This window comes from Fukomys damarensis, unplaced genomic scaffold (genome assembly GCF_012274545.1).
Source record: "Fukomys damarensis isolate Sample0158 unplaced genomic scaffold, DMR_v1.0_HiC HiC_scaffold_17, whole genome shotgun sequence".
NCBI lineage: Eukaryota > Metazoa > Chordata > Mammalia > Rodentia > Bathyergidae > Fukomys > Fukomys damarensis.
This window is the reverse complement of record NW_022900929.1, coordinates 29,960,862-29,979,772: the sequence shown is the minus strand read 5'-3', so window position 1 is coordinate 29,979,772 and position 18,911 is coordinate 29,960,862.

Here is an 18,911-nt window from a genome sequence, read left to right as displayed (position 1 = left end):
TTGTTGTTTAACATTTGCTGTATCCAAAGAGCATTATAAAACCCAAAGGTCACCTGATTTTCTCCTAGGTGACCTCTTAGCTGTTTCAGTGTAATTCAGCTGACTTTGTGATAGGGGTCTGTGGGCATTCACTTTTCTGCAGGTGCATTTCAGCTTGCTCCTGCCTCATTGTGGAGACTGCCCTTTCTTCTGGAAGGACATAGGGTTCTTAGGTGGGATTAGGTCAGGGATCAGGCCCCTTTCAGAGGCCTCTGCATCTCAGCAAGCAACAGGCAGCAGCATGACAGTCCAGGGCATTGACACTAGCTCTGGGTAGCTACGCTGTCCCCTCAGTCCCTCTTGGGTAAGTTACTTGTTCCTAAGTGGAAAATAACATGGAACCACAGCACTTTCCCTTCAAAACTCCTGCCGGCCCACTTACTCTGGCCCTTAGCAACAAGTCTGGTAAGCAATCAAGTGTCGACCCTCAGGGGTGGGGACCGGATCCCTCAGGATCACTGAGCCAGGGTAAGGGTATCTCAGCCTTGAGCACCCCCATCCCTACAAGAAGAGGACTGTTTCCCCCGCCTGATCCTCTTTCAGGGCTGGAGAGGGAGGTGAGTTTGGTGACCGCAGGTCCCAAACCGCTGGACATAACACTAATTGAGCCGCCTTTATTTCTCACACAGTTAAAATGACTGCCCTCCTAGCCCACATCAGGCTGTTCCCTGGTCCTTTCATCTGTCCACACTCTTTAACTGTGGGCACTTGTGTCTATTAAGGATATTCTCCTCATGCTTCCCATTTTCATCTCATTTTGTGCAATACAGTTTTTTCTTCTATGCTTTCAAATATTATACTTTTTCTTATTTTAAAGTACAGTGTATATTTTACTGGCAAATTTAATTTGACAAAAATGTAAAGCTACTTAATATTCATTTCTCCCTAGTAGGAAATACCTGCTAGTTCATCTTCCAATGCTCCCCGCTTTCTGTTTGATGCTTCAATAAGAGATGAATTTTTTTTCAGTTTGGCTTTATTAGGTATAGGTGTCTCGTTATTTAAGAAATAACATATGAGTGATAAATTCTCTTGATGTTTGTTTTCTGAAAATAATTTATGTCGCCTGTACTCTTTATGATGATGTATGAGACATGAAGGCTCCAGAATGTATTATATCCCACGAGCTTCTAACCTGTTTGACTATTTCTTCTGAACTCTTGAGGACTACTCTTTAAATCAAATACAGGGGACAACAAACTGCCAAAGAACAAATAGCAAGTATTTGAGTGTTTGTAGGTTATATGGTTTCCTCAGTATGTATTGAAATTCATTTTTGTGGGATGAAATCAAGAGCCCACAAAGTGTTGTTAGTACACCCATCTGGTGGCTGCTGTCTAGTTAATCATTTTGGCATTTGATCGGTCTCTTGTCCCTCACTTTGTATTTTCACTGTGAGTGCCAAGTCTGGGAGGGGCCAGGCTGGAGGAAAGGGGTGCAGGGGTAACAGATGAATGAGGAGCAGACCTGATCTGAGGTCACATGGCCCAGAAGACAATGCCCTGAATTCCCCTGGTGACTCAAGTGCTCATGGTATGCACAGAGAGACTAGATTTCTCTCCTATTACCTTTCTTCTTCTCAGGAACAGAGATGATGGCTTGGGTGATGCACATTTTGGATAAGAAGTCTCCTTTACTCAGTTTAAATAAGCATTTGGAAGAAATAAATAAAGTTACTATTGAATTAATATTATATATTTTTTCAAGAAAGGATAAAAATTTAAAAGTAATATCATGTGCCGGGTGTGGTGGTGCATGCCTGCAATCCCAGCACTCGGGAGGCTGATGCAGGAGGATTGCTGTGAGTTCGAGACCAGCCTGGGCTACATAGTGAGTTCCAGGTCAGTCTCAACTATATAGTGAGACCCTGTCTCAAAAACCAAAAATAAATAAATAAATAAAATTTAAAAAAATAAAAGTAATAACAGGCAACTTAATTTTGAAATGTTTATACCACTGGTTATCACTTGAAAATGTATGCTATTTCTGCAACTCCTGATGTGTGCTAACATTTCTGTCTGGGAAGCACGTATGGTGCAGAGTGGACTCCGGTTCATCCAACATCTTCTCTCCAAACCTGTTACCTGTGCTTTCTGTGTACCAGTCCTTCCTTTGCTCTGTGTGACAGAGGCGGTGCAGTCTACCTGTAAATACTGCTCACTTCAGATGTCAGTAGCTTAGGGATCATTGTAATTTGTGGCCCCACATCGGTGAGAAGCCATGGTTGCAGGAAGCATCAGAATGCACACCTCCTTCCTGTGTATTGCAGAGGTGGTGAGGAGATGATGAGGAGATCAGAAAGTGCATGGGAGGAAAATCATGACCCACAGTGCAGATGATCAAGTTGCTATGGGAACTCATAGGACAGTGTGTCCTCTACCTGACTCAGAAAAGAGCTTCTCAAGGCAGTAATATCTAAGGAGGCTTTGGTATACTTTAAATTTCATATAAGCTAAAGGAAGAGGATGTGGCTTTATGCAAATGACCTCAGTTAGAGTAACTGCATGACAGAGGTCATGATCAAGGTGCTGGCTGATTTGACCTGTCAGCTGGCCACACTACAGTCCAGCTCAGTGAGCAAATGTCATTTGGGAAGTCCCCTGCAAGTGCCACTGGATTAGATGGACATTTCCCCACTAGACACTGGGCAAAGCCTTCTGTCCTCATCACTGTCAGTGGGCCTCAGCTGGGAAGTTCCAGGGAGGCTGAGCCCAAGAAAAAGCACGCTCTGTCAGCAGTGGCCTTTGGTCCTGGTCTGCAACATTGGCTTTTGCTGGTCCCCAGGAGCTGCTCCATCCGAAGACTGTGGTCTTTCTGGCCCTGCATTCCTGCAAGCCAGTTATGTATCTCTCTGTACTTATGCACACACTCTGTCAGGGCTTCTGCTGGAGTCAGGTGAGTGGATGTGGGTCTTGCAGCCCAGAGGAAGGGGCCAGATATGAAGCCATTGACAAGATGCTGGGAAGCCCAGTCAGACAGTGGACCCATTGTGATTCCCTTCCTCAGATTGGGCCTGGGAATGGACTGCAGGCTGCAAGAAGAAGGAAAACTTGTGATTTCTCTAGATATGCACTTAAAAGAATTGGGGGACAACATGTTTAATAAGTAACTGGATTCACTATCCAAAAAGAGAAACAGAATTCGAAGACAAAGCCAATTACAGGAAAATTCAGTTGAAGCATTTTTTTTTCACTTTGTAAGAGTAATGTTACCTTTGTGTTTGAAGAATGAAGCTGTAAATAACACTAGCCAGGAATGATATCTACGTGAATTTTGTTATCTATAATAATGTCTTATCTTGCAGATCGTGCGGTGGTCTGCATGGACAGATGCCGGGAATGGGCAGCTTCTGGTCTTTTGTAAAGCCTGGTGAACCTGTAGCTCTAAGCACACTCAAAGTGAGGGTTGCACCAAGGAGGGAATTCCAAGGAAAGCAAGCTCTCGTTAACTGCAGGTGCCATGTGGTTTGCTGGTTTTACTTTAATAAAATGAAATCTGTCAGGATTTAATGCCATCATGGTATGCTTCTTTTAGAAAAGCAGTGATAAAGTAAAGCAATGGTGTTTGTGTTTTCAAGAGGAATTTTGAGCTTGCAGTCCAGGCTGAGCAGGTCTTGTGCCGGCCAAGTGTCCCATCATTTCTTGGGTGAGAGCAGAGATGTGAATGCTGAGAGGGGTCTGAGCAAAGAGTGCTGGAGTCAGTGATCTGCTCATTAGGTTTGCAATAAAGATTCACCTGCTAACTATAACTGTGAATTTACATTATAGTCAAACCCAATAGACATACGAAAAATTGGAGCACCTGTCCCTGGGCTGTTCTTAGGGCAACACTACCTTTGAGAGTTGATATTGGAAGGTGGAAGGGCCCAAATTAATGCATCATTTGACAGCAGAGGCTGTACGATATAGGCAACTGAGGATACAGTTTAACACGTTCGTTCATGAAATATTAATATTATGGCATTAATTTAAATTGATTTACATATACACACTCTGGGAGGGGCAAATGCAAATGTTATTACTAAATCACTGCGCACTGCTCAGCTGAGCGCTGCTGCCAGGAATGGCTTATTCAAATCTCATTTAACATCTTCATTAATGGAGGCTAGAAGGGAGGCAAGGAGAGATTAATGCACTTTGAAAAAACAATAAATCAGTAGATATATTTAGTGATCAGGGATGCATAACACGAAAGGGCTTCAGTGATTAAAACACAAAGCAGGTCCAACTGTAAAAGCACACAGGATACATTAAATCAAAATACAAAAAAACACCAAAAAGCAGCTGTCTGCCTTATGCTGGTGATTGACTGTAAAAACGCACACTAGGTTATGTCCAGTTCTGAACTCTTTCAAAACAAGCAAGAAACCATCCCAATGCTGAATGGCCCCATGGCGTGCTGCTCCTACACCCTCTCACTCAGCTCCGGTCCTGAGACACAGGGTCTGACTGGCCCATTTCCTGCAGGAATTGAATCTTTTGTCCTTGATTTACAATACCAACTGAATGAAATCTTTCTCAACATAGACTGAACACATTTGGACTGGTTCTCTTTCTTATGGGGCTTGGGTCAGTTGGTTTACATGAGGACAATTTCCCTAGTGGAGAGAAATTCCTCTTCCACAGAGTCCTGGTACAAATTACAGTGCATCCCGTTAACACCTAAGTTGGGAAACTGTCAACTGCACGGTGTGTTTACACACACACACCTGCACACACACACACACAGACACACACACACAAACTCAGCAGTCACAGGATTCTATTCATTGGTCACGTTTTAAGAAACTAAGAGGGCTACCAGTGGCATAAGTATATTTTGAAAGGAAAAACTTGTAAGTAAAATATAGAACATACACAGTGGAACTTCTTCTTGATAGTTTTATTTTCCTGTCTCCCTTATCACACAGCTGCCTGACGTCCCTGGGTGACTTCTCTCCACAGTTCTGGCCTGGGGAAGCCAGGTTGTACTGTGGGCACTGGGACACCTTCCTCTTCCACTGGGGTGTGCACGTGTGTGTGTGTGTGTGTGTGTGTGTGTGTGTGAAGATCAGCTCCTTTGGCTCTGTTTTCAGATACAGACCTCTCTCCAGAATCCTAACTTGGCAGAGGACTTTGATAAACATCAACTCAGAGAATGACATCATCTGGTTTTCTTGGCCTTGTATTCAAAAGTTAATGTTTAAACTAACCCAAATTTGTAAAATAAAATCAATTTGATTACAATAAAGGATTCTCTCTAAAAATTGAATTATTCTAATTTTGACTTTGTAGGCTAATTTTTTATGTTCCTTTCCAAGTCCATAAAAGTGATCAAAGTGGGAACATTCTCTTTTCTTGTGTTCCTCTGTGACCTGAGTTAGCTTCCTCTGCCTTCAGATAGTGAACTGGAACCCCTGCTTGTACTGCTTACACAGCAATTTCTGTAAGATTTATATTTTTCTATTTGTTAAATATCTGGTGAGAATTATAGTAGTCCATATATTTGAGGTGGAGCTTTCAAATTATTGTTAAATTGTAATGATTTCTGTGGGAAAAGTTGGAATATCAAATTTCCATTCATATTTTTATTTATTGTTGATATATGTGCTGGGAATTTTGTCACTTAATCTAAAATTTCAAATTTAGAGGTGGAAAGTCAATCTTAATACAATGCTCAGCATTTATAATAATGTACCATGCTTTGTATTTAATATTGCTTTGTGTATATGCTGCTCTCTTTCTCTTTTTTCTCAAGTGTAATCAATTTTATTAGTCTTTTCCAATGACGTGTTTTATAAAGATGCTTTTGACATACATATATTTATTTTTCATTTTATTATTGGCACTCTTATCATTATTAGATTACTACCTAGAGTCATGAAATGGGGCAAGGGGAGAGCATTTTCAGTTCATTGTGGTTTGAAATACTCAGTTTATTTCAGTATAAATATCTCCCCTGCAAAATCTGTTCAGACAAAAGTTACTCACTGTAAATCTGAAAATGTGGTGGACTTCAATGTCCTCTGTTTTACTTTGTTATCCTACTTTGTACTATTTCTCTTAGGATTAATGTCCTGTGTGTTATTTTTGATTTCTTGTGGTAAATATTCAGATTATTTATTTGGGGGTTTGTTTTCTTACATGCATTTAAGACTATAAATTACCTTAGCGTGATTCAGCTGGGACACTCAATCTTCAGCCTGCCTTAATTTCATTATCATTATTTCTAAATATTTTCTAATTTACTTTTCCAATATATATACAGATGACTGGTGAATTCACATTCTCCCCACACAATGGGAACCTCGTCAGTTACCCAGCAGTGGACACATCAAGATCTGAGCTTACATTAATGCAGGGCTACAGGAAAATGTACATACTCCCATTATGTGCAACCCCGATGTCTCTGGAGAGCTGAGGCCTCGAGTCGCTGTCATTCCAGGGGGACACAGAGGACAGACATGTCCCAAAGGACCGCTCACTCTGTGGCATAGTTCAGTGATGATGTTTGAGCCTCGACTGTAGATTCTTTAATTCGTGAGGCTTGTCAGTATCTTTGTTCCATGTTCTCTCCAGTTTAATATAGGTATTATTATTATGAAACAGATAGTGCATCTAAAGAAAACCAAAAATAATGTGAACAAGTTGTCACTTACAGCAGAGACAAAAGGAAGATTTAATTTTAATAACTTTGTGTCCAATTCTAAGACTACTTCATTCATTCCACAAATATTGATTGACCATTTAGTATACTATGGTCCTTCCCCTAACTTAGCATGCCATCTAGAATAAATGGCAATCTATGCTGTTCTATAAGGTGTAGAGACTATACGTTCTGTCAGTTATACTTAGTATTATATAAAACATACAAACATTGGGAGAGACCCTTCTGAAATATTAAATTCTTGAACTCATGGGGATCCTTCTGTCTCAGCCTGCCAAGTGCTCCAATCACAGGCATGCACCATTGTGCCTAACTGATTTAACCCTTTATAAATAATTTGTGCATAGGACAGTTCCCCACTCTCAAACTACTTGATCTCCAATTTACTAAAACTCAAAGGTCAACATTATTTCCATGTTCTGTTATATTTTAAATCATTAAACATGTACTTGGTCTCTTCATGATGTTTCTAAAATAAAACCAGAATTCCTCACACTGCTGCCCCTTGCCTCCTGCTGGCTCCAGTGGGTGTTACCTGCTCTGGTTGGTCCTCGAACCCTCACACAGCCCGCGTTTTCGTCAGCAACTTCTTCAGTGTGTGGACTTCTCCACGACTGACCATTCTCCCTTGCCTGGAATGTTACTTCTGCTCTCTCCCCAGCGCTCTCTGTTGCTTGCATTGTACGCAGCTCAGACACTGCCTTCTGTGGCTGTACTTCTCCAGGCTGTTCAGGGTGAAGACAAGTCTGTCCCCTGCTGCTCTGCTCACATCTGGCTCTACTCACCCCTATGTGCTCTGTGCAACTTGAGCCCCTAAACTAGATTTCTGCTCATAACTCTTTTTATCTCTTGGCCAATCGTGGTTTTCAGTAGGCTATGAATGCCCAGTGGATTCTTGTTGACTATATTTTGAAACAATTTTGTGAACTTCATTGATGACTATGTTAAAAACTGATAGTTTTACAAGCAGACAATGTGGAATTGAAATAGATAATGAATGTTCAAATTAAAATTAATTCAAGAAAGAGACATAAAACCATTACCTCCCATTAAAGTTCCACCCCCCCCACCTCGAGCACACTTGTCCCACACTCATCCCTGAGGGTCTTTACGGGCATAATTTAAAATATGGTGAATGATGTAGTCAAGTGTCATTCATGTGAAGGGCAGCCGTGTAATGACACAAGGCTGTGTCCTCCTCCACTTTACTCCCCGGATGTTCCAAAGGAAGCTCTTCTACAGCTTCAAAAGTCTATGAAAAGGATATGTTTTGAGCTGATTCAGGACAGAGAGGCAACCAGGATAGAGTAAAGAAAGACCCACCAGCAGTGGACTTCCTCCAGCTTCAGACTGCTGCAAGAATGGTGGGGCAGATGTGTTCAAAGAAAGCGGGTATTGGGCCAGGGGTTTAGCTCAGTGGTGCTGCTGCCTGCCGTGCAAGCACAAGGTCCGGAGTTCTATCCCTGGTACCCTCCCCCTGCCAAAAGGGAGTATTTTGCTGAGGATTAATAGCAATGTGTCTTTCACTGAAATAAATTTTTAAAATGTGTGCAGATATCACCATATTTTCTGATCATGCTGCATATTTCTTTGATATGTCTGTCTTTCCTTTTCTCTGTTTTCACCCTCTACTCCTTCATCCCTGTCCTTCTGAGAAAGGCAGATCTCTAGGCAGAGCTGTCACCACGCAATGTACCTGTGGTTCATCATCTCACTGCTCCTGGTATGATTTTCCATACCACTCCATTTGACAAAATTTTCCCCGCATGTCATTCTAAGAAAATATATTTCCTTAATCCTGTTTTAGGTTAAGTCATCTTTTCCATACTTTTTCATCTGACTGTTTTTCAAAATTCTAGCCAGGTTTAGTGGTGCACTCCTGTAACACCAACTCTTGGGAAGCTGAGGCAGGAAGATCTCTGAGTGTTCAAGGCCAGCCTGGACTATACAGTGAGTTCAAGGCCAGCCTGGGCTACTTAGCAAGACCACTCACTATCTTAAACAAGCAAACCAGCAAAATAAATGAATATTATAAACTCTCTGTGGGTCTCCTTCATTACTAATTTGACTCTGAGCTCATAACAATCTCACTTCTGCCATCAACATTTTAGTGAAATTACTTTCCTTTTTTTAGGTGGAATTCTGTGCCCTGTAGTCATCCTGGAGTTATCCTCTCATCAGACTAGAAAAGCCACTGGTTCTAACCTCAGCAGCTATCCTCCCACCCACTGCCCCGACACCGTTCGTGCCCACACCCATGCCCCAGTCGATGCTCTTTGCTTCTTGGGCTCAGCACCCTGACCTCTCACCTCTCATGTGGATTTGCATTCACAGTGGGGTCTGCTGCCCAGAAAGCACAGGGAGCTCCTGTGCACCTCTGCTCATCATTGAGCTTCATCGTTTGCTTCTGTTGAAAGACAAGGTAGTAGATCTGTTTTGTCACTGACTTCGGACTTGTTATAGGTGATAGTACCATGACTGAGGCCTGAACAAAGCTCTGCTCATTCACAGGATCCTCCAGAAGGCCCATCACAGCCTGTTGCAGTGAGGAGAGCCTGTCTGTGAGGGCACTTCAGTGTTTTGGGGGCATTTAAATGACAAAATATCAATAGAACGCAGGAGACTATGAATGGTGTGGTACTGAGGAGACCACAACAGGACTTTTTGTAGTAAGGGAGCAGAGACGGGAAGGCAGCGTGTTGGCTGTGCTTCCCCGCAGCTTCAGTGCACCCATGAAGACTCCCCTTGAGCTCACAAATTGCCCCACAGGCACCGAAGCAGCCAGTTTGGGGGCACAAGTCCATTTTGACAAGTAGGCGAATGTCTGCATCACGCGTGAGTCACGACAGCCACTCTTACCGACCTCGGCTGGATATTTACTTAATTCCACACTTAGAGTTATTCAACTATTAGAAACTTCACAGAGAATCATTCCTGCTTTCCACAGGGCAATCTTTTTATTTCCTTGGCCCATTTTCCATGTACAGCAATACATCAAGCTAAATCTTGAGCTGCATTCGTGCCAAACCCAATTTCCTCCCATCCATGTGTGTGCTAATGGTACAAATTGCTTTATCACCAATGTTGGAAACCAACATTACTCCATTCAATACGTTTCCCTGTCTGTTGTAATATAACTCATTCTTTATATTATCATTATTTCATTTTAATGAAATAGGTCAAATCTTCTCTAGATACCAGTTAAGTATTTCTAAAGCTTTCCAGTTTCCAAACATACATTTACATTCTCATGGAAATGTTATCATGTTAGGCGCGGCTTTGTGTCTGGTTTCTTCCAATATAACAATGGAGGACTCCGTTTATAAGCATGGCCGGACTTTGTTTTTGGTGGAAATATGACCATTTCCATTTCAGGTGTATTGGCCCAGGCCCCTTTTGCTTCCCTCCTGGTGAGCACACACACTGTTTTCTTGCACACCTACCTACATTAGCACCTTTGGCATACTTAACTGTTGTGAACAATTTTCTAATGCACAAGTTACATCTTGAGCCATTTATGGTGAGGCAAACAGACCAGGAGCCAACTGTCTCTCACTCACAGACCCCAAGAGGAGGAGGCTCCAGGGGAGCAGAGGAAATAGCTAAGCCCTTGGCTCAGCCGGGGACAGAAATGTGGGGAAATGTGAGGGAGAGGCTTTCGCATGGCTCTGGGAGAAGCATGTTTGGTTTGGAGGGAGTAACCTGGGCAGGCTCCGGGACACGGAACTAACTCTGCCGTGGCTCCTGGCTCTGATGTGACCAGGCAGTGGAGACAGTGGTATGAGGTGTGACTCCCCGAAGGAGGAGGTGGCCGTTGGGACACTGGATACTGGGCACTGGACACACTTGTTTGCAAATGAAAGATGCTCACTGGGGAGTCGCTTCCTGTTCCTGGAAATAGGAAAAGAAAGGCCTGCTCAATGCATTGCATGTTGAATGGTCTTAGGATTACAGCAGGTTGTTGAAACCCAAGAAATCATGTTTTTGCTGCTTTTAAAAATGCTTCTTGAGCTGGGCGTGGTGGCGCACACCTGTAATCCCAGCACTCGGGAGACTGAGGCAGGAGGATCGCTGTGAGTTCAAGACCAGCCTGGTCTACCCGGTGAGTTCCAGGTCAGTCTTAACTACATAGTGAGACCCTGTCTCAAAAAACCAATAAAGTAAAATAAAATAAATAATAAATAAATAAAATAAAAATGCTTCTCCTACTCTATGGGGTGCCTTTCCATTTTGTTAGGTGGAAGACCAAAGTTTTGATATTAAGGTATAATTTACATGTAGAATAAAGCTGTTTTGTTTAAAATGCTGATAAGTGCTCCCCAAACTTGCCATGACTTCTTATAATCAAAACAACATTTTGCTTTACCAACAATGTATAAATGGGTTCATGGGTTGTCACTCTTGAATCTGACTTAGGTCCCTGACGATGCTCACCTCTGCTGTCACACGTGTGGGACTTGATCCTTTCTGTTGTAGGGCATGGGTGGCATGGAGTTGGAATTATTTGTTCATCTATCCCCTGGTTGAGGAAATGTTGGGCATTTTCAATGTTTGACGATTGTTAACAAAACTCAGCCTGTTTCCACACACAGGTCTTTCTGTGCGTGTCAGTCCTTGATGCACTGAGTCAAACACCCTGAGGAAGGACTGCTGAGTTATTTGATGGATGAATATCTGTCTTCATTAAAATCATCAACCTGTACTCCAACCTCTGCATCATTTTGTGTTTCTATCAGCAATGTAAGACAGCACACCCCAAAACCTCTCATCTGTCTTTGTGATCCCAGGGTCAAGTATCTTAGCATTAAGAATGCCAAGAAAATAGTCCACTCATGCTACTTTTGCTTCAGCATCAGGTCCCTGGCTTTCTCATCTCTTCAGATGTGGGTGGTGGTTGTCAGTGTATAGTTATTTGTGTAATTGTGCCTGTAAGGTTTTGTAAATTATGGGCCTGCAATTTTCTGTTAATATCAGTGTCATGCTTTGGCCTCCTGTTACGTGCTTCTCATAAAATTAATTGGGATGTATTTCCTAACTTCCGGTTGTGTGGGAAAGCCCAGGGAATTTTAGTGCTATTTTTTCCTATGTGTACAAAGATGTCAGGAGCAAATCATCCATCCCGATGCTTTATTTGTGAAAATATGAAGATATCAATAATTCCATTTTTCTTTCTGCAAGTTTATTTTAGCATTAATTTTTAGCCTTGCTATCATTGCTTTGAAGAAAGTAAATTGTATATATTTTTTCTCTGGACAGTTTTTTAATTGTATACTTTAAAAAAATCTTTAGACTGCTAAATACATGTGGGTATTTGAATGTATTTTGTTTGCTTTTAAGGAGTTTGCATTATCTTTTTCTGTGTGCTTCATGAAACATGCAAAATTCTCAGCCATTACAGCTTTAAAACATTTTTCTTTCTCACTCTCTTCATCTTGCTTACCACCTATTAAACAATGTGTTATAGCTGGGCATGGTGATGCACGCCTATAATCCCAGCACTTGAGAGGCTGAGGCAGGAGGATTGCTGTGAGTTCAAGACCAGCCTGGGCTACTTAGTGAGTTCCAGGTAAGTCTCAACTACATAGTGAGACCCTGTCTCAAAAAACCAAAAAAAAAAAAAAAAGTGTTATGTTCAATTTTTCATGTGCTCATGCATTTCTAATGTTCTTTGCAATCTGTGTTAGCTTTTATTTTCTTCAAATATTAATATGAATATTTTCTACTTACCTGTTATCTACTTTAACAAGTCATTCTTCTGCTTTGGCAATAGGTTTTCAGTTTAATTCATCTTTTGCTTTTTTGGTAATCACACATCTTACTCTCCTAAATATATTCCCTGGGGTAAATATATTGTGTCACGTCTACCCGATGGCAAGATCTGAAAGAGGCAGCTCAAGGATCAGCTGTGATTTGGGACAAGTTTATCCCGGCCACCCTCTGTCTTCTGTTCCCATCTGCACCTTTCTCTGTCTTGAGAGTGGAGCAGAATCCTCTGTCAGCCCTGATTGCAGCCCTGCATCCTAGACTCCCAGGACCTCTTCCTGGTACCACAAGACTGCTGGACATTTTCCAGTGTTCTTTCCATGTTTCTCTTTAGGTCTTCATCCCCTACCCTGTCCAGACTCAAATGCTGTCTAATTTTTCTTCTGGAAGCACTGCATCTATCTCTGAAGCCCCACAGCTTGCTGAAGTGTCAGGTGGTTTCTTTGTCTCATGAGATGATCTTTAGCCCAGCTTATTCGCCAAAGGCTACGTGTCCAGATTTCAAAATATGCTGAGTAAAAATGGCTTCAGAGTCCACATTTGCTTGCCAAGACCTTCTCAGAGAGATCCAGGTCCCTGAGACTGTGCTGCTTTAGCAGTCTCACCACTGCTGCCAAATACACCACCTTTCCTGCCTTGGCAGGAGCGTTTGTCTGCCACAAGTTCATCCCCTCTAAATAAACACCCCATAATTTTCCTAATAAGAGCATCTCCCTTTCCCCAGTGCTTGAAGACTGTACTTTAATTACAACTCTGTGAAACCTTCATGGATTTCCATACGCACAGTTGATTTTTCTTTTTTCCCGTGCCTTGGATTCTGTGTAGTGACCGGACCTACGAGTTTCCAACAGCCCCAGTTAGGATGTAGTAAGAGCCACCCGTTCCACCCGTTCCCCGGGCTTTCACCGTGCTCAGCTCTGCTATGAATCAACCCCACTCCCATTCATCTTCTCTGCCCTTGTCTTGCACAGTGATGCGCGTGGACCTGTGGGGAGAAAGGGAGTAACGTGTGCATTTGTTTGATTAAAAATCGATTCAGTGACTATGTTAAGTCTGATTAGGACTTGAGTGAGAATATTGAATATTTCATGTTTGGGAGCTACCTACCCAAGGAGGTGCTATTCAAGGAGAGAATTTTGTACTGAAATCTGTTAATTAACCATGATTGGAAAATTAGTTGTAGTCACTGGTGAAATACAAACTTACCTTTGTAGAACAACAAATTAAACCACTTCTTTATTTCTCACTGTGCATGTTTATGATTTTCTTTCTGTTTTATAGGAGAGGACATTCTACACTGCAGCTGTCTCTAAGTGTGAGAATGAAGAGGGGGTTTATCTGCTTCATTTTCTTTCCATGCTTGCCGGAAACTTTCTCTCCAGAAATCGAAGACACGGCCATACTGGGACAGGTATCTGTTCTCTGTGGCCTGATCACATTTATCGTGTCTAATACATCACAAAGGTTTATGCTGCTGCTGCTGGGGCTGCTGCCGAGTGACATTTCTTTAAGTGAGGGTGCATCTTCTCCACCCAAGGTCCATCCCAGGAGTGACACAACAGGGCATGGCCTGAAGAGTGCATCTTGTCTGCTTTCTGTAACCGTAGCAATAGCTGAGGTGATCTCTTGCAAGGAAATTGGTTTACTTCGACAAGTAGTTTTAGAGCTGTCGGTGCCAGGTAAGCGGACATTGTTGCTTTTAGACCTGTGGGGCAGCACATCATGGAGAAGGAGCACATGCCCAGAGGACTCTTTTTAGAGTCCTTGGTGGAAAGCTGGGAAATAAGAGAGAGAGAGGGCCCAGGGACCAGATGAGCTCCCACTGTCCCCACGTCTCAGGCTTTAACACTTCCCCAAATCACCAGGCAGGGGAGGAAGCCCTTCACACATGGACTGTGGAGGACCTTCTGGATCCCAAAGGTAGCAAGACAGAGGGGAACTTCCACATCATAATTTTGGGGACTATAACAGCTATTAAATACTGACAGCATATTCAAGGAACAGCCAAAAAGTTCCTGGCTTTCAGGATGTGAATCTCTACAGTGAGGTGGGCAATAAAAACTTGTATCTAAGGAAGGAGGTGGTAACTGCTCTGGAGAGAGCAGATGAGGAATTAGAGCCTAAAACTGGTGACAGATTTGGGGAAGCCCAAGAGAGGTTGATGAAACTGGTGCACATCTTTAGCACTGGGAGGCAGAGTGAGATCAAAGACTTCCCTGGAGGCTGCTGAAGGAGAATAAGGAAGGAGTGCAATTGGAATGAAATGGGCTCGGAACTGAGCACTGGAGTCAGGTCAGAGGGTCAGCTGGGGCCCAACTCTGCATGTGTTTATGGCCATGTAAATCCTGTTTCTGTCTCTGAGGTGGAATGGAAAGTCACTTGAGATGTTCAGGAAGAGGAAGTGTGTCTGCATTAAAACTGGCTGCACCACGAGAGGCAGAAAGACATGGAGAAGAGAAGAAAAGATGAGTCAGGTTTAATGCAGTATAGAACTGGAAAACGGCAAGGAAGTAAGAACGGGCAGTGATCACATTAATGGGACTGATTTTATATGCGCAGCAACTCTAGTGATTACTCTGAGCAGTTTCTCTGAGGTAGATTAAATACGGTACAGACCATTTACTACCCCAACCCGCCTCATTCTCAATCTCCACCCACAGGAAATTCTGTGTTTAAACTTGCCTCAAACCAGTGTGCTACGTAGATTTCCTACTCTCTCTGTGTATCACTTTGTTACACTCTCTCATACTGTCTCAGGAGAATCCTCCGGCTGTGACAGTTTCTCGCACACTTAAAAAAAAATTATTTGATTACCATAGCAGTTCTGAAGAGTGCTGGGTAAGTGTTTTGAGAGATGTTCTTGTGTTGGGATGCTTTGAAATTTTACTCATGATTAGCCTGGGATAATACGCTCTGGCGATGATCCACAGCGACTATCCATTTAGTGTCGCACCGCTTTGTGTCCAAGATACATTACAACAGTGTGCTTCAGTGCGGTTACCTCTTCACCAGGTTTGAGCCAGTTTTTATTAGATTCTCTATTCAAGGATTTCTTTTTCCATGTTTCTTGGATGAAGTTACAGTGTGATGCTTCAAATAAAGGGTGGAGGGTTACCCTTCGCCCCATGGAATATTTGCACAAATTACTGTTTTGCGTGGGCAATTCATCTCTTATCATTTAGTAATTTATGCAGTCATTTATTTATATCAGTATGAACTCATACATTTGTGTTGTCACTTTTTTTTTATGTGTCAGGGATTGATCTCAGGATCTAGTACTTTCAAGGCAGGTATGATGCCACTGAGCTAAATCCCCGGCCCCGATGTTATCCTTCTGTTTACAATCCAATATTACTTGATTTATTTGGTGGTCAAATTGCTTGAGCTTTTGGCCATTGGGAGAAAACATATTCCTTTCACTGTGGACGTTTTGTGTGTTTACCCGTTTACATGAGAAGCACACCACCTATACCTTATGCATTTCCCAAACAAGTCCTGTAATCCATCATTTGTCCAAGATGTTTTTACCCAGTAAGGGGTGGAAACTTGATTTGAGAGCTCCATGGGCTCCTAGTGCCTAGGGCGTCACTATCTCTAGGCTGTCTCCATTAACAGGAACATAGGATATGTGTGCAGCCATTCATACACACACACACACACACACACACACACACACACACACATGTCTATAAACAGCTCTGTGTCTATCTACCTCGTTCCAGCCTCAGTTTCATCCTCACCACCCCTCAAACAAATCAGAAATGTTACATTCCACTTAAAGTCATATGTGTTTCTTTCTAGGGATTTTCAAAGTTAGTATTTTATATTAGGTTTATAAACCATTTTGAGTTAACTTTTTAGAAAGGTTGTTTAAGGCTTGTGTCTGACTGTATTATTTTTGACATATGTACCAACTGTCCAGACACTATTTGCTTAAAAACTATCAATTTTGTCTTGAAATGTTTTCCATCTTTTTTTGGATGATTGCTTGGTTCTCTCTGTGTCACTTGGTTTTGAGGCTCTGTGTTTTGGTACGTGCATCTCTTCACTGTTGTCACCATGGATGGACTAGGTAATCACTGCCTCCCTGCTGGCTCTGCTTCAGTTCTTTTCTGGCAGTGGAGGGTATTACAACTGTTTTTTCAAGTGTTTATTTTTTCCTCCAACATTTTCTGTGTTACCTCTCCTGGTTTGCAGAGTTTCTGATGAGAAGTCATATGTAATTCTTGACTTTCTACAAGGGAACTGCCCTTTTCACTTGAATGGTTTAAGCTCAGATTTTTTTCTTTGCCTATTGGTTCCAGGAATATGAATAGGACATAAGCCTGGATGTGGACCTTTCTGGAATTTAGCCTATTAAGTTTTCTCTCAGCCTCCTGGGTCTATAATTGGATGTCTATCATTTGTTCTGAAAATTCCTCATCTTAGTAGTATAATTTTTCATCCACTACTTTCTTCTTTCTCCTTTTTTTTCCTACTGTATATAAAAGTGCCATATATATCTTTTATGTTTACCCCAAGGTTCCTGCATATTACTTTTCATTTGTGACTATTTTTTGTCTCTGCATTTCTATTTCCATCATGGAATTTGCCATTGCACATGTTCAGACTTGTTGATTTTCTCTGCAGCTGTGCCTGAGTCCTTCGTGGATAATTTCATGTTGGCCACAGTGTTTGTGCTCTCTGAGAACTCCCTGTACTGTTCCCTGCTTCCTATGTGTACGATGATATTGTCCATATGTTCTTGTCTAGGGTCTACCTTCTATTTCCTTGGATGCCACAGTACGCTAACAGTAGCTGCTTTCTGTTCCCAGTACGGCATTTCCAATTTCCAAATTCTCTGCCATATCTGATCCTGGTTGCTATGCTTGCTTTGGTCTGTGTTTCTTCTTGTCTTTTTTCATGCTTTATATTTTGTGCTGAAAATCAGTGTAGTGCTATCACTGGTTATTCAAGAGATGCAGATGAAAACAACACTGAGATTCCACCTCACCCAACAAAGAATGTCTGCTAGCAAGAAATCAAACAATAACAAATGTTGGCAGGGTTGTGGGGATTAAGGAACCCTTCTCCATTGTTGGTGGGAGTGCAGACTGGTGCAACCACTATGGAAATCAATATGGAGAGACCTCAGAGAGCTGGGACTAGAGGTTCCATTTGACCCAGCCATCCCTCTGCTGGGTATCTTTCCAAAAGAATTAAAAGAATCATACCACAGTGATATATGCGCACCTATGTTTATAGCAGCATAGTTTGTAAGAGCTAAATCTTGGAAACAGCCCATTTGCCCATCAATTGAAGACTGGATAAAAAAGATGTGTTTTTTCTATAAAATGAAATACTATTCAGCCATAAAGGATGAGAAATTACAGTCATTCATAGAAAATGGATACATATTGAGGATATACTCAATAAGTGATATAAATAAGTCACACATGTGTAAATTCTGCATAGTTTCTCTGGTGTGAAAAACTATAATAGTACATAAGATCCCAATGATATAATTCACAATGTGAAATAAGAAAAAAAGGGCTAAAGGTGTAGGAGAAATGGGAAGGGTAGGGGAAAGGTAACAAGGGAAAAGGAAAAAACCCTGAGAAAATGAAAAAATGGAAATAAAGTGTTTGTAAATAGGGAAGGGAGGAGGGAGTGAAGGGAAGGCAGAGATAGGGGATAAAATGAGAACAAAGACCTGTCATTTAAAGGTACAAGATCCCAATGATGAATGTAACTATACTGTATGCCTAAAATGTACCAATAAACTCAATGAGGAAAAAAAAATCAGGTGTAACATTCCAGGGCTCAGCAATTCAGATGATTACATCTTTGGTGTGTGATGTCTTGTAACAATCAGACTAGGAGCTGGCCTGTGCTGAACATTTTCTGTAAGTGCAAATGCCAGAAACTTCATTTCCTTCTATTTTTTTCTCTCCTTATATGAGACATGGTAGCTGGAGATCCTGGAAGCTTATGCCCCTGCAGGTCAGCTAATGCTGTGGGGAAGTGCTTTTCCCTGCACAGAAGCTCTTTGTCATCTGGAATGCTCTGAGAGTATTTCACAAGGTATTTTTCCCTGCTACTGTCACAATGCAGGTGGGTGTTTGTTCATTTTCATCCTCAAAGCCAGATAAGAATCCCATAGATAAAACCCACAGACTGTGGGGGGCACCCATTGCCCAGGCACAGAGACCATTTTAACTCAAGCTGACACACACTTGGCTTTCAGTGATTCACCGAAGTTACCCCTTAAATCTTTCTGTCCCTTACTGAGTCTAGTGTCTCTTTTTCCCGAAGGATTCTGATGTTCTGCGAGCTTCTGTGCATCTCCCTCTCTCCATGACATAACGTGGGACTGCTGTGAGCTTGGTTTCTGGTGGATCTCGGGGAAGCCACTGATTTTCAGTTTGCTCTGCTCTTCCCTTATTTCAGCATCAGACAGTGTCTTCTGAAACATATGTTGGAGC